At 43.7% G+C, this 12,902-nt stretch overlaps 1 long non-coding RNA gene across 2 annotated transcripts; it reads left to right on the forward strand.

Annotated features, from left to right (window-relative positions):
- Positions 1-2,087: 2,087 nt before the first annotated feature.
- Positions 2,088-4,204, forward strand: LOC136499079 (uncharacterized). Of its 2 annotated transcripts, XR_010769889.1 has the most exons (6): positions 2,088-2,351; positions 2,503-2,601; positions 2,677-2,810; positions 3,744-3,798; positions 3,871-3,940; positions 4,063-4,204. It is a non-coding gene; the product is annotated as an uncharacterized lncRNA (long non-coding RNA). The 2 variants fall into 2 exon arrangements; XR_010769888.1 differs by having other exon boundaries at positions 2,088-2,601.
- Positions 4,205-12,902: the final 8,698 nt, after the last annotated feature.

Genomic DNA, 12,902 nt, shown 5'->3' on the forward strand with positions numbered 1-12,902 from the left:
TGTTTGAGAAAGAAAAGGCTGACCTTAAGGAAAGAATTGCACTCTTATCCCATCGGGTTTCCTTGTCAGCAAGTGTTTGGGCTCCTCATGGATTCGTGCGTGTCGGGTCCTCCGTTTTGCTGTTTCCTGGTTTCGTGTGCCCTCCTCTCTGCTTGGCCCAGTTTCAGTTGGGCCAGCTGTCCTCCGTGTTGCGGCATCAACGACGTCGTTGCTACCGTCCAGGGCTCGCTTCTCCAGGCGTCCTGCCATCGGGGCTCGCGCCAGCTCGCCTCGACGCGTCCGTCGCCTCCCTCTCCTGCAGTCCTGCCTCGCCCTCTCCGTCGCTTCCACGGTGCCTTCACTTGACGCCCTTCATCGCATCATCGTTGGCAACGTCGCCGCTGCATCCTCCGCTTTCTTCCCCTCCTCAGGGCTCGAGGCCATCCCCTTGCCTTTTCCAAGGTCTCTGATCAGTGATCATGCGTTCTCCTCTTCCACGGGGTGGGCCGCAAGGCGTGGCGGCGGGCGGCCAACCGCAGGTGGTGCTGCCGTGCTGGAGCAATTCTCGCCACTTCGATTGTTGGTGAGGCTATCTTCTTTGATTGGCTTGCGCTTTTGATTGGATGTCACCGTCCTCAACTAAATCCAACACGAAGAACAACACAGTAACACAATTCGACTATCTAGAAGACACTGGAATGTTCTGGGTACATGAACTGGTAGTTAGGAGGAAGAAGAGAGGAAAAGGATAGGAACTCTAGCCGCAGCTAGCCTCGAGCAGAGCTCGCCGTCGGGTTCTGGTCTGGTCCTTCGACACCTTCCGTGTTTCCCTTGCCTGTGTATACGTAGGTCGTTGTATCGGGCAAGACAATTCCAGCGCTGCAGCCCATTAGCCGGTCCAGCCCACGAGGTCCCTGACATTGGACTCCTTTTTTGCCTGGATTCTCCCCGACTAATTTCCCATTGTTCTTGATCGTGCTTGGGGATTTCCTCGGTTCGTTGGCGTTGCCGTTGGCTTTCGAGGTGTGAGTTCCCCTTCTTTCTTGGTGCTGCTCATCAAGCCCGAGGAGGACCACTTCCGCTGCCATGAGATGCAGAACCACCAAAGACGCCCATGACTTGGCTCCTCGTGCATGAGGCCATGAGATCTGCGGTCGTCGTCGCCCTCACCTTCCAAGCCCGGTAAAGATCTCCACCGCGCTTGCCGAGGCTGAGGCCAATGAGTACAGCGCCAGGTCGCTAGCCTTCTCCAACGACCTGCTCGAGCATGGCAACACATGGCGCCGCTCGCATGGCCAGCTGCTGTCATGCACCAACGGGGCCACGACATCGTGCGCCACGGCGGGCTAGCGAAGAGCATTCTCATTCCCTGGCCTCCTTGCGCCCGCAACGTCGAGCGGACAGGCCAGGGAGCTCGCCGACCTCGGAACCAAGAAGTCGGCGCTGTACCTCGACTCCTGAGTTTCCCTAGGTATGGTTCTAAAATTGCCATGGCTCTAGCTTTCCAGTTGGGCTTCAGGCTGCCCGGATAAGTGATAAAGATGATGTTTTTATTTCTTCCTGAGGATTGGTGGTGGCAGCAAGAAGTTCTTCGCGATCCAAGTTTAGCCCAAGAATGAGTACCTCACGGTACGTATGACCTGGTCGGCCAAGGGCATCATCTGTGAGGATGTTGACAAGAGCCTGTGTTGTGACCTGTGAGCATTATTTCAGCTTTCGGTTATGTGCAAATTGAAATGGTCATTTGATCAGTTTGAATTACTGAATCCGGATGTGCCAACTTTGCATTTTTACGGGTTAAATTAACATAGAGAAGTGTCAAATAATGCAATTACTATGCTGCCAAATTCACTTTAAGTCACTGAAAATTAGATCGGTATATGCTGCCAGCCAGTGTCCCATTTATTATGCTGTCAAATTCAGTCACAGTTGAATTAGAACGTTTCATATTCTGCCTACAACAGAAACATTTTCCTTCTCTATCTGCAGTTTACCATTAATTTTTTCAAAATGGTGATGGTGACATGTGCAGAGTGCCTAATTAGTTCTAATGTTGTCTCTTGGCAGATTATGTTTTCTGAAGCCTGGTGGGTTGGGACAAAAGAAGTTAATCCTGGAAAACTCCGACCTGAGTGGCTGAGTTTACAAAAGAATTTCAAAATATTTGTGCTCATTGCAACCCCATTTGTTTCTTCTGCTTTCAGTTCTCTGTGTGCCTATCCTATAATATATGATTCTTCATTTTCAACTGATAAAATGGCACAACAGTAGATTGTCATTTCGGAGGAGGTCATGCAGGTGCTGCTTCATTTTTACCATATTTCACAGGGCCTGGGTCGTTGAGGGAAGGATGTCGTAGACAACATTGTCAAGTACGTCACCGATACAATGCTGCCTAGGATACTATTCTATGTTTACTTTGAGTTGTCCGATACCATACTATCAACTGATATTGGAAGAGTAACCATTCAATCTTAAGCATATGTTGATAAAGCAATTTCATTCAATTTCAATGTGGTACAGGAAGTTGCTCTGCTTTTGCAGGGGGTGACTGCTTTCATATTACTTACTTACCCTCTCAGCTCATGTCACGCCAAGAGACATGTCTTTGCTAAAAGCAAGGTTAGTGATACCTTCTGGATCAATGTTTTAATGCATCTAGGGGGTCTGACAGTACTACATTTGCACATTTTTTAGTTCCTCATGAATTTGTTCAAAAAACAAAACGAAGAAGCATCATCATTACTGCTCTGTGGATCAGATTATTCAGAAGCCTCTGCTCCAATGAACAACATGCAGCTTATGGCCTCTGTTTTTTTTTACTAAACTAGGTACAACTATCCACCAATTTTTACATGACTTCTCTCTTTCATTATTGCTTTACTTTCCTATTCTCTATGCCTTGTGGTTTTTCATCTTATCACTGGAAGAAGAAAATGGTCTGTAAAATGGATGGTTCTAATAATATCTATCCATGTTTACATGTTATCCAGCATAAACGAAGCAAAGTGACAAGTTAATGTGGACTGTGTAGTCATTTGTTGGATCCTGTTTTTATTATATTTTCCAATCAATCGGTATTTTTTTATTAACAAGTTAAAAATAAAGCATTGACTTCTCAGCTTCCTTCCAAAAGAAACTAGCAGTTCTGAAAATCTTGAGCACTTTACTGGTTATTACTTGTTAAACAGGTTGTGGTCAGGATCTTGCTTTGGTAATGTCTGATTGTGATTTGGTCAAATAAAACTGGATGTATACTCAATTTCTGAAGCCAAATTATTACCTATTAGCCTGCCTATCAATTCTTTTCCTGACTAAACCTTTTGACGAAAAAGAACTGCCAAAATTATATTTGTTTTCATCCAACCTGATGTGTGATGCCCACCGCATGTGAACAACTGCCAATTTTCTGGACATCAACTCAGCAAGAACAGTTCTTGTGTCAAAACAAATCGGATCCAACTGCTTCTTCAAATTCTGCACTTCCCGTTCTCCTGCCCAAAGAGTTCCAGTTCTCATCCCAGAGGTCCTTTGCCTTCCCACATTAGGTTTTCCTGAGGACCAAATACTGAGTTGAATTTCTTCTTTCCTTCACTTCATGAATTTGTAGGAAGTAGGTACCAATGTGCCCTTTTCTCACTTCGCCCCTAGCACAAACACTTTCCACACATCAGTAATTGTTAGAGCATTTTTGCCAATAAAGTTCCAGTACTGCTACATCTCATGTTCTGTTTTGAGATTTATATTTTATTTAGCTTCTTCAGGATGCTGGTTATCCATAGACGACAACAATGTAGAAGAGGACGATGACAATGTCAGGTAATATAAAAAAAATCTCTCATTGGTTCACTTTTGTTAAAACATACTCTTCAAATCATGGATAATATGCAGTGATCATGGAATCGGTGGTCACCGTCACACCAGGAAAAGGCTCAAGCTCATTGCTTACCCAAAAAAAAAGGTATACTGCCAAAACAATGTTAATTCATAAATCATCACACTCAATATCAACTTTGCTAAGACACATTACCTATTATTTTCTATTGAAATCTCACTGATGTATATCGTCGCTTGATGACATAGAACACAAGATAAATGCATACCAAGGCTCCCATCTTTGACTTATCTTCCAGTTTTGTCGACGACGACCAGCTCCAGGAGCACAGACCTATGCTTGATTACGTAAATATTTGTCAGCATGTGCTTATAGCTACTCTATGTAGATTTAAATTATAGATGTGCGATCAGCGGACGTGCTTGCTCATTGTTTTGTTTGTCAATCCGTTACCATAACATATATCTGATTACCCTTCTATGAAGAATGCTATGTTTGTTTAGTCTATTTTTCCTCTCTTGCAGTGTTTCACCTAATTCTTTGCACTACTTGACATTACATAGCTGAGAACGCCTATATCAGAGCTATATTTATGCATAGCCTACACAATACTTATGCATCCAACATGGGCGCAGCGGAACGCGCCTACCTTCCTAGTATGCCCTGAAGTCCCATGCCGTTGCAACCCCTCCGCTCCCCTCCCTACGCCCCCAATTTGTTTGTTTGCGTGTCTCAAAAAAAATTTGTTTGCTTGCTTGTGCAAACTGTATGATATGTCTTATCTGTGGATATTACTGCCATTTATGCATGGTGCGAACCAATTTTTTTTCTTGGTTAGTTTTGATCAAGTTTGCAGTTTAACAACGCTTGTCAAGAAAGTTGATTATGTGGTATTGTTATCTGGATCTTTTGGATTAGAATTAATTATATTTTTAGGCCTCAACTATAAAAACCGTTCAATTTTGACCTCCAACTACAAAAACTATCTAACTTTGACGTCTCAACTGTCAAAGCCACTGAAAACCACTCAAAATCGGCTTAGGGGTCAAAATTGGACGGTTTTGATAGTTGAGGTGCCAAAGTTAGACAAAGGCAAGAGTTGAGGAACAAAAATAAACTTATCATGGACTTTAGTTTTTTAGATATATATGAAAATTTACATATTTAATTTACTTACTGATAAATATTTAAACTTAACCTTTATAATTAGCCATAAATATGATTAGCCACGTAGATAACTTTTAAATAGTTTAAACAATATGTATCATCTGTTATAGTAAAATAATATTATGATTTGCATAACTAAATAGTCATAAATATAAGTTTTTTCAGTTTTAGATGGTACTTTGTTCTTCACGGATATGGATATTTCACATTTTTGTCAAATATGCATCTAGAATCGGTTAGAGAAGGATACAAAATGGATTTGAATACATCCATTTAATATCCATATTAAAATTAGATACAAATACAAATATTGATGTTGATACCAAAATAGATATGAATATTGGATCTTTCGGACATTTAAACATTCAGATCCATCCCTACATGCTTCGGTACGTAGCTTGCAACACACCAGTATGAACTAGCATGACTGTTGTCTCGAACCACGCACTGAATGTACGTGCAACATAGTTTGAACTAGCATCATCTGGCTCGAACCTTGCAGACATAACACTACCTGTTGGAGACGAGAACCGACAGAGATATTCCAATGCCGGATCGTGGCTTGACTCGGCATATCACTGCCATTTTTGTATGACCCAACGGTGTTCTAGCTATAGTATAAAACCCCAAAATCACTTCTTCCTCCTCCATCTAGCCTGTGTATTTAAGAAGGTGTAAGGGACCGTGACGCTTAAGAAGATGGTTGATTTAGGCAACTTAAAATTCTACTTCTAACTAAGGCCTCTAATTCCACATAGTCAAAACCTATGCAAAAAAGTAATCTATCTAAATGTGTAACTACGGTTTTGCTAAGTGTGTTGCTATCTCTACCACAAAAGAGTTATGCAACCTAGGTTCTAAACCTATCAACTAGCTTATCAACTAAGCTAGCGAAGTAAAGCACACAACCAAGGTAGCAATATAAATGCGAAAGGTAAAGATGAGGTAGAGATACAAACTCCCTTCGACGACTCCGGTATTTTTACCGAGGTATCGAGAAGCGCTCAAGCTTTTCCCTAGTCCTCGTTGGAGCCCCTCACAAGAAATCCCTCACAAGGGCTAAGCTCCCGGTCGGGTAACTCCGTGGATAGCCCCGGGCCTTCCCACACGCAAGTGAGTCTTCGATGTGCCTTTCAGCAAGTCTCTGCCAGACCACTCCCCGTCGTCTTCACTATCAAGCTTTCGGCCAAAAAACCGCGGGCCTTGTTCCTTTGGTACACGGTGGCGGCCACACCACAAATGCGGTTGGTGTGGTCTCACAAGACTACATACCCCGCCGAGTACAAGCACGGTGCGCGCAAGCACCTTTGGATGAGAGGTATGCAAACCTCACTAGCAACTAGACCTAAGCCTAGAGCAAGCGCATATGAGTGTGGTATAACTAGCTTAAGCACTTCGCAAAGCACATACGCTAATCATCAAGTGATCTTTAAGCTCTATGCACGTGGAGAGAACAAATGAGGTGTAGCAACACACTCCTATCTTCCCTCAGCTCCCACTTTCTTCAAATGGCCAGTTGGGGCAAGTATTTATAGCCTCCAAGTCGAAACTAGCCGTTGTGGCTGAGATCCTCTTCTCTGCCAGGTCACCGGACAAGGCGGTGACCGCCACGTGGACTAGCCGTTGCTCACTGACAGGCCGACCATTGGGACATTGTTCATAGGGCGGTGCCCGAGTCCCGACTCGCTGCTCTCTGAAAAATTAGGGCGGTGGCACCGCCACCCCTGTCCAGTGCACCACCACCCCGTGGTGGTGACCAAGGCGGTGCACACGGCGTTGTCTGGTGCCTCCCTTTTCTCCAGCTGCAGCAGCCCTCTATTTGGTGGCACCACCGCCCCCTGGTGGTGCACCTCCATGCCTAGGGCGATGCCCCATCTTGCTGTTCTTCGTGTTTCTTCGTCGGGGCTTCATCATCTTCGCGTTTTGGACTCCATGCTTCACTTCTAAGCTATCAACACCTCCTCCATTGTCTTCTTTTGAGTGTTGATTATTTTCTTCACGTTCCAAACTTGGTCCAAGTCCGTGTTGCATCCTATTGAACTATGAAATAAACACTAGTAAACACATTAGTCTAATTTGGTTGTGTTGATCATCAAACACCAAAATCCAAAGTAAATAGGCCTAGGGTTCATTTTCCTTACAGAAGGCATCCTTCTTCACCTCTTTATCCATTTTTGAGGTTATTTTTTATCAAATTGCTCATGGAGGGTCTAAGGTTTTGAAGGATTGATGTGACTTCCTTAGTTTAAGGTGGGTAACTAGCAATCTTTTGAATTTGTACCTTGTTTTGTTGGTTACATTGTCTTTTGATTCTCATGTTTGTTCTTTGTCCATTTTAGAGAGTATTCCTTAGAATTGTTCATGAAAGCATTAGAATTTTGGTATTCATATATATATTTAAAATCATGGTAGCAGGAGCTCATTTGTACACGGTGAATTCTAAAAATAGAGTAGCTTCTCCTACTCGCCTTGTTGAAACTAGTCAGTTTGTTTCTGCTACAACTGGTTTATCGGCTGCTCCAACTGTCCAATCGATCCTAACAGAGTTAGGCATTCCCCCTAAGCTGGCTAGGGAGTCAACAACAAGACTAATGAAGTAGGTCGAGTTTAGGGTTATCTCTCCTTTACGAAATAGAGGTTCACTTCGACTTTACTACTTTCCATCCAACACACTCTACTTAAATTGAAGGAAATTGTTTGGCCCCTATTCTATTTATTTTTTAAAGGAGGATACTCATAACGTTGAATCACTGTTTTTCTTTCCTAATGTTCATCTCAAGCTAGCTTTGACATATGGTTATCCAACAATCTTCTCCTTTTCGACCGCTTGCTCTCGTGCTTGCAACCAATGATTCACTTGTTTAACCTCACCTTGAGGAATCACTTTGCTCAGATGAAAGGCAAACGAGCTTTTCGGAAGGGCTTGTCTTGTCCTCCCGTTGGTTGCATCGCTACTGCTCCCTATCGAGGGGGGATTCAGAGACAAGCTATGGGAAATTATTACAACATGTTTTAAGAAACGCAAAGACTAGAATGCTAATATTGCAAGACATAGCATGAATCTAGAAGTATTGAAAAGATCTATGGGCCTGATTGGTTGATGGCTAATTTGGTTGTCAAAACTTAGACAAGCCATGATTTTAGTTGTTGTCACATCCGACCCAATTTGGAATTTGGCCCATGTTAATGAGATGTTGTGGAGGGTTTAGTCGTACCTTAGTTGTTTAGGGTGAGTTAGACCCAACATATAAAGCTTCTATAGTCCATCCCATAGTCCCCGGGTTAATCCTTTTACGCGTAGCGAGGACGAAAGCGTAAGTAGGATGGTAGTAGGTGTGGTTCACTCATCGTGCAAGACGGGATCTGAGCCATTTGGACTCTAGGGCGTTACAACTGTTATTTGGCAACTTACCAACCTCTCACTCTAGGCATTATAGCTGTTATTTGGCAACCGGGGGGCGTTACAGCTGACAGTCGTTATTTGGCAACTTACCAACCTCTTACATTTGGCTTGTCAGATCTTGCCTGACTTTTTGTCAAATCTATATCCATGATTTAGGACCAGCTACAATGCCAAAGATGTTGTAAGTAAAAGTTGCCAAAAGTCAGCCAAAAATGTTTACCATAAATTTAGCTGGGCGACGACATCGCCAGTCATACGACGCTTGTAGTGTATCGTGGATTTACTGACCTGCAGCAGCGACGTTGGCATGGTCCACAATGGCGAGGTACGCAGCGGTGCATTTGATTCAGGCCTATTTGGTTCCCAACTCCTAAATTTAGTTAGCTAAATTGTCTCCTAAAATTTAGTCAAGCCATGTTTGGTTAGGTGGACTAAATTGGACTAAACTTGACATGTGCATGTTTAGAATGACCAAAACACCCCTAATTAATGCTAACCTAGTGCCCCTGGCATTTGGCGTCAACGGTGCCACGCTGCTGGCTCCCGTGCGCACCCTTTGCGCCAGCGCGCACATGCCAGCTCTGCTTGGCTACCCTGCTAGCTGCTAGCCGCAATGTTCATTCTCACAAACAATGTTCAAATGGTTTACAAAAAAACTTCATTATTACAAACCATGGCACATCTATGACCTTGCAAACAAACTATTGGCTATCTAATCACGGAATTGATTCAAGTTTTCATCTTCGTCTCCATAACGTGTGTTGCCTCCGGTTGCTTGAGTTGAAGTTCCTTCCTCATTTGGGTTATAGTTTTCATCTTGATCACACAAGTCAAAAAGGTCATCCATCATACCACTCTGTCTAATGAAATTGTGCAGTGCCATGCATGCCATGATTATTTTGCTTTGCTTTGCTATGGAAAAGCTAGGTAAATCCAACAAAATTCTCCACTTCATCTTTAGAACTCCAAAAGACCTCTCTATGGCATTTCTAAGTGAAGAATGTGTATAATTAAATTGCTCTTTTTTACCTCTAGGCGCAGGGCCTTCTCTCTATTTGGGGGACATAGTATTTTGTACCCTTGTACGAAGCAAGATAACCCGATCGATTTGGGTACCCCGAGTCAACAAGATTAAATTTCTCTACACAACATAAAACTTGTGTAAGTAACATGACAAATACTACAACTAAGACAAAGAACACATTGGAGAGCACATGCATACCTTCAGGTGGATGTGGAAATTTGTTACCAAACTTCTCAAATGTATCATTGAACACCCTCATATCATGAACCGAGCCAGGCCATCTAGCCAGAACAAAAGTGAATCTCATATCGAAGTCACATACAACCAACACATTCTGTGTGGTGATTCCTTTCCTTACTGTGTACTGGACTACCTTCTCAGTTGGCACAGTGACAGGTACATGTGTCCCATCTATAGCTCTAATGTAATTATCAAAGTACGAAGCAAATAGAGGAGATTGTAACCTTGTATGAATAGTTGTAAATTCTGGATCCTTTGGCCTAATGATATCAATAGCTAGCTTCATCACACTAGACAGTACATTATCAAACTTGTTGCTACATGTCCCTAGTGACCTCTTAAATCTATTATCAGCTTGTCTCATGGACTGAGGGGCACCACACATCCACAAAAACATTGCTAGAGCCTCTATAGATGTCATTTTCTTAATGGACTTCAGACCATATCTCTCAACAAGCAAAGAGTGTAGGCTATAAAAAACATCAATGTGCATCCTAAACATGTTATAGCATTGTCTCCTATGTCCTAGGGTTTTCATAGTCCACTGATATACAGATTCAAGAGGGACTCTATAAGCAGCCTTGTTCATGTACTTGTCATAGTGGTACATACCTAGCAATAGCACAGCAGTAGCAATTCTTCTCCTCTTCTGCTAACACCTCAGAACATGCATTGTCAGAGCTTGTTCCTCATCTTTAGAAGAGTCCCCTTCATCATCAATATCTGACCAATCATCATCCGTAGACCAGTTGTCATCAGAGTCTTCAGTAGTGGCACCATCATCAGTAGTAGACCATCCATCATCAGGCACTCCACTAGCAGTAGCCCCATAACCAGCAGCTACTTCTCCTCCACCAACAGCTGCCCCTCCATCAGCAACAGCCCCTCCATCAGACCCTAGATCATTTGCTTCCTGACCATCATAAGAATTAGATGTGAAAAAAGTGTTAAGAAACAGTCATGAATCATGGCAAAAAAACAAAATGACTTGGTAGCAACCCAACAACATCAACAAACATGGCAGCAACACACATTACATTGTCCAACAAACATTACAAGGTCCAAACAAATGCCATGGTTCATTACAATAAAGAGTTCTTCATAAATAAAAGGTCCTAAGCAAAATAAAATTAAGGCTGCTACTTCTGAACAACATGGTTGCAACATAGTACACATGAGAAGCTTTCTCTGCCCCAGCCTCCATAGCCAAGTTCAGGCACCTTGCAACATCATCAATCTTGGCTTGCTTTGCTTGGGAAACTTCCCCTCTCTTGCTCTATGATATTTCTTTCAAAGTATTCACTTCTTTGTCAGCAGCAATCTCCAATTGAGTGACCAGTCCCTACATAATCACATTAACTAAAATTTTTTTGTTACTGTTCTTGCTTGGACTTGAGGTTGTGTCAGTAGTGTTGTTCCCCTCTTGTGGTTGTTGGTGATACTATGTGGACTAGTCTGGAAGCCAGAGTCCTCTAGAGTAGCAGCACCATCTTCATCTTCCTCATCTTGCCCTGTATCTTGGTCAAAGCAAGACAGGCCAGGGATGGTGGCTGTAGAGCCATCAACAGCAGTGTTCTGGAAAAGCATCTCCAGCTGAGAAAAGAATCTAGGCAACCCATACATGAATTTCCTACACTCTGGCTTCTTCTGAAAAAATAGAAGAATTCACTGTTAGAACAAACTAACATGACAACAGAACAAGCAAAAAAATAATTAAGCACAAAGATTACCTTGGTGTGCCTTTCCCACCAACTAAGTGGTGCATCTAGCCCTCCGTTTGCTTGGTGGCAAACCCCTGTTTGGTTTAGTGCCCACTTGTAGAAACTGTACATGGTCTTCGGCTGGCTATATCTATTCTTCACACATTTCAGATCATGTCTAAGGCCAGTCTGTTGCTCATAGAACTCTCGCAAATTATCATAACCTCTCCTTGTCATTGTCCCATTAGATGTATTGCCCTTTTGCATTTCATCAATAGCAAGACAAGAGTATACAAATGTATTTGCATCTGACCAATTTGCCTTGTCAAACTAGTAGAAAAGCAGATCAGAGACCAAGAAAACAAAATATTAAATATATTCAAACTGCTACACACTTGTAGATCAAACAAATCCACACTTGTAGATCAAACAACTACAAACACAAACATTTCAATAGATCAGACAAATACACACTTGTAGATCAAACAAATAGAACCTAATACATCATATCAATACAATCTAATAGATCAGACAAGTGCAAACTAATTTATCAGAGCAAAACATACTTAACGATCAGAGCAAAACAAATCATACTTAAAAATAGATCAGACTTGCAAAACCTCACCTCAGGTGGGACATCGTTGTCAGCTTCTTCCTCCATTGCTTCTATTGGGGGATAAGAGCTGCCGGAAGCCACTGATCCACGCATCCTTGCTGGCGGAACGCGGTTGACGGTAGATCCGGCACGGGCACCGCCGGAACCGACCCTGGTGCGGCGCATAGCTCCGCGCTACGCCGGGCGTTTTCTAGATCCGCTCGCTCCTGCGGTCGGGCAAGGAGGAACGAATGGGACGCCACCAGATCTAGCGCCAATGCGAAGAGGAGGAAGCCCTCGTCCGCCGGGAACGTCGTCACCTTGGAGGAGCCCCTGGTACGCGCCGATGTAGGGGTAGCTGTCGGCGTCGGTGTTCAGATCCAGCGCCGCCATGCCGCGTCGATGAGAGGAGCCAGCTCCATTCGATGGCGCCTGGGAGAATAGGCCGAAGTCGCCGGCGTTGGGGGGGAGGATGGAACAGAGGCCATGGGATCCACTGGAGCAGACTGTGAGAAATAGTCTAGATACTCGGACCCGTGGTCATCCATGGCGGACGCGGTGAGCGGAGGAGCGGGTCCGACGGCGGGGGCGTTGGGAGGAGCAGGGGCGGCGTGGAGCGCAGTGGCGGCGGCGACAGGGAGAGAAGAGGAGAGCGAGCGCGAGAGGGAGAGAGTGAGCAAGCTGAGAGTGAGCGAGAGTGAGGGGATAGGGTTGAGTGGCGCTCGGACAGGGCAATGATGAGTTGGCACCCCTGTCGAGGATGGGCTTTTAGTCCCCTTTAGCAAGCTTTGGGTGACTAGTTGGCTAAATGGCATTTAGTCCCATTTAGTTAAGGTGTTTAGTAAAAAAGTGACTAAATGGGATTAAATAGGACTAAATTTAAGAGCTGCTAGGTGAACCAAACACCTCTATGCTGTCATGTTGTAAAATGAATGTGTTGTCTGCCTTTTCTAACTCCT

This window comes from Miscanthus floridulus, chromosome 13 (assembly GCF_019320115.1).
Source record: "Miscanthus floridulus cultivar M001 chromosome 13, ASM1932011v1, whole genome shotgun sequence".
In the NCBI taxonomy this organism is placed as follows: Eukaryota; Viridiplantae; Streptophyta; class Magnoliopsida; order Poales; family Poaceae; genus Miscanthus; species Miscanthus floridulus.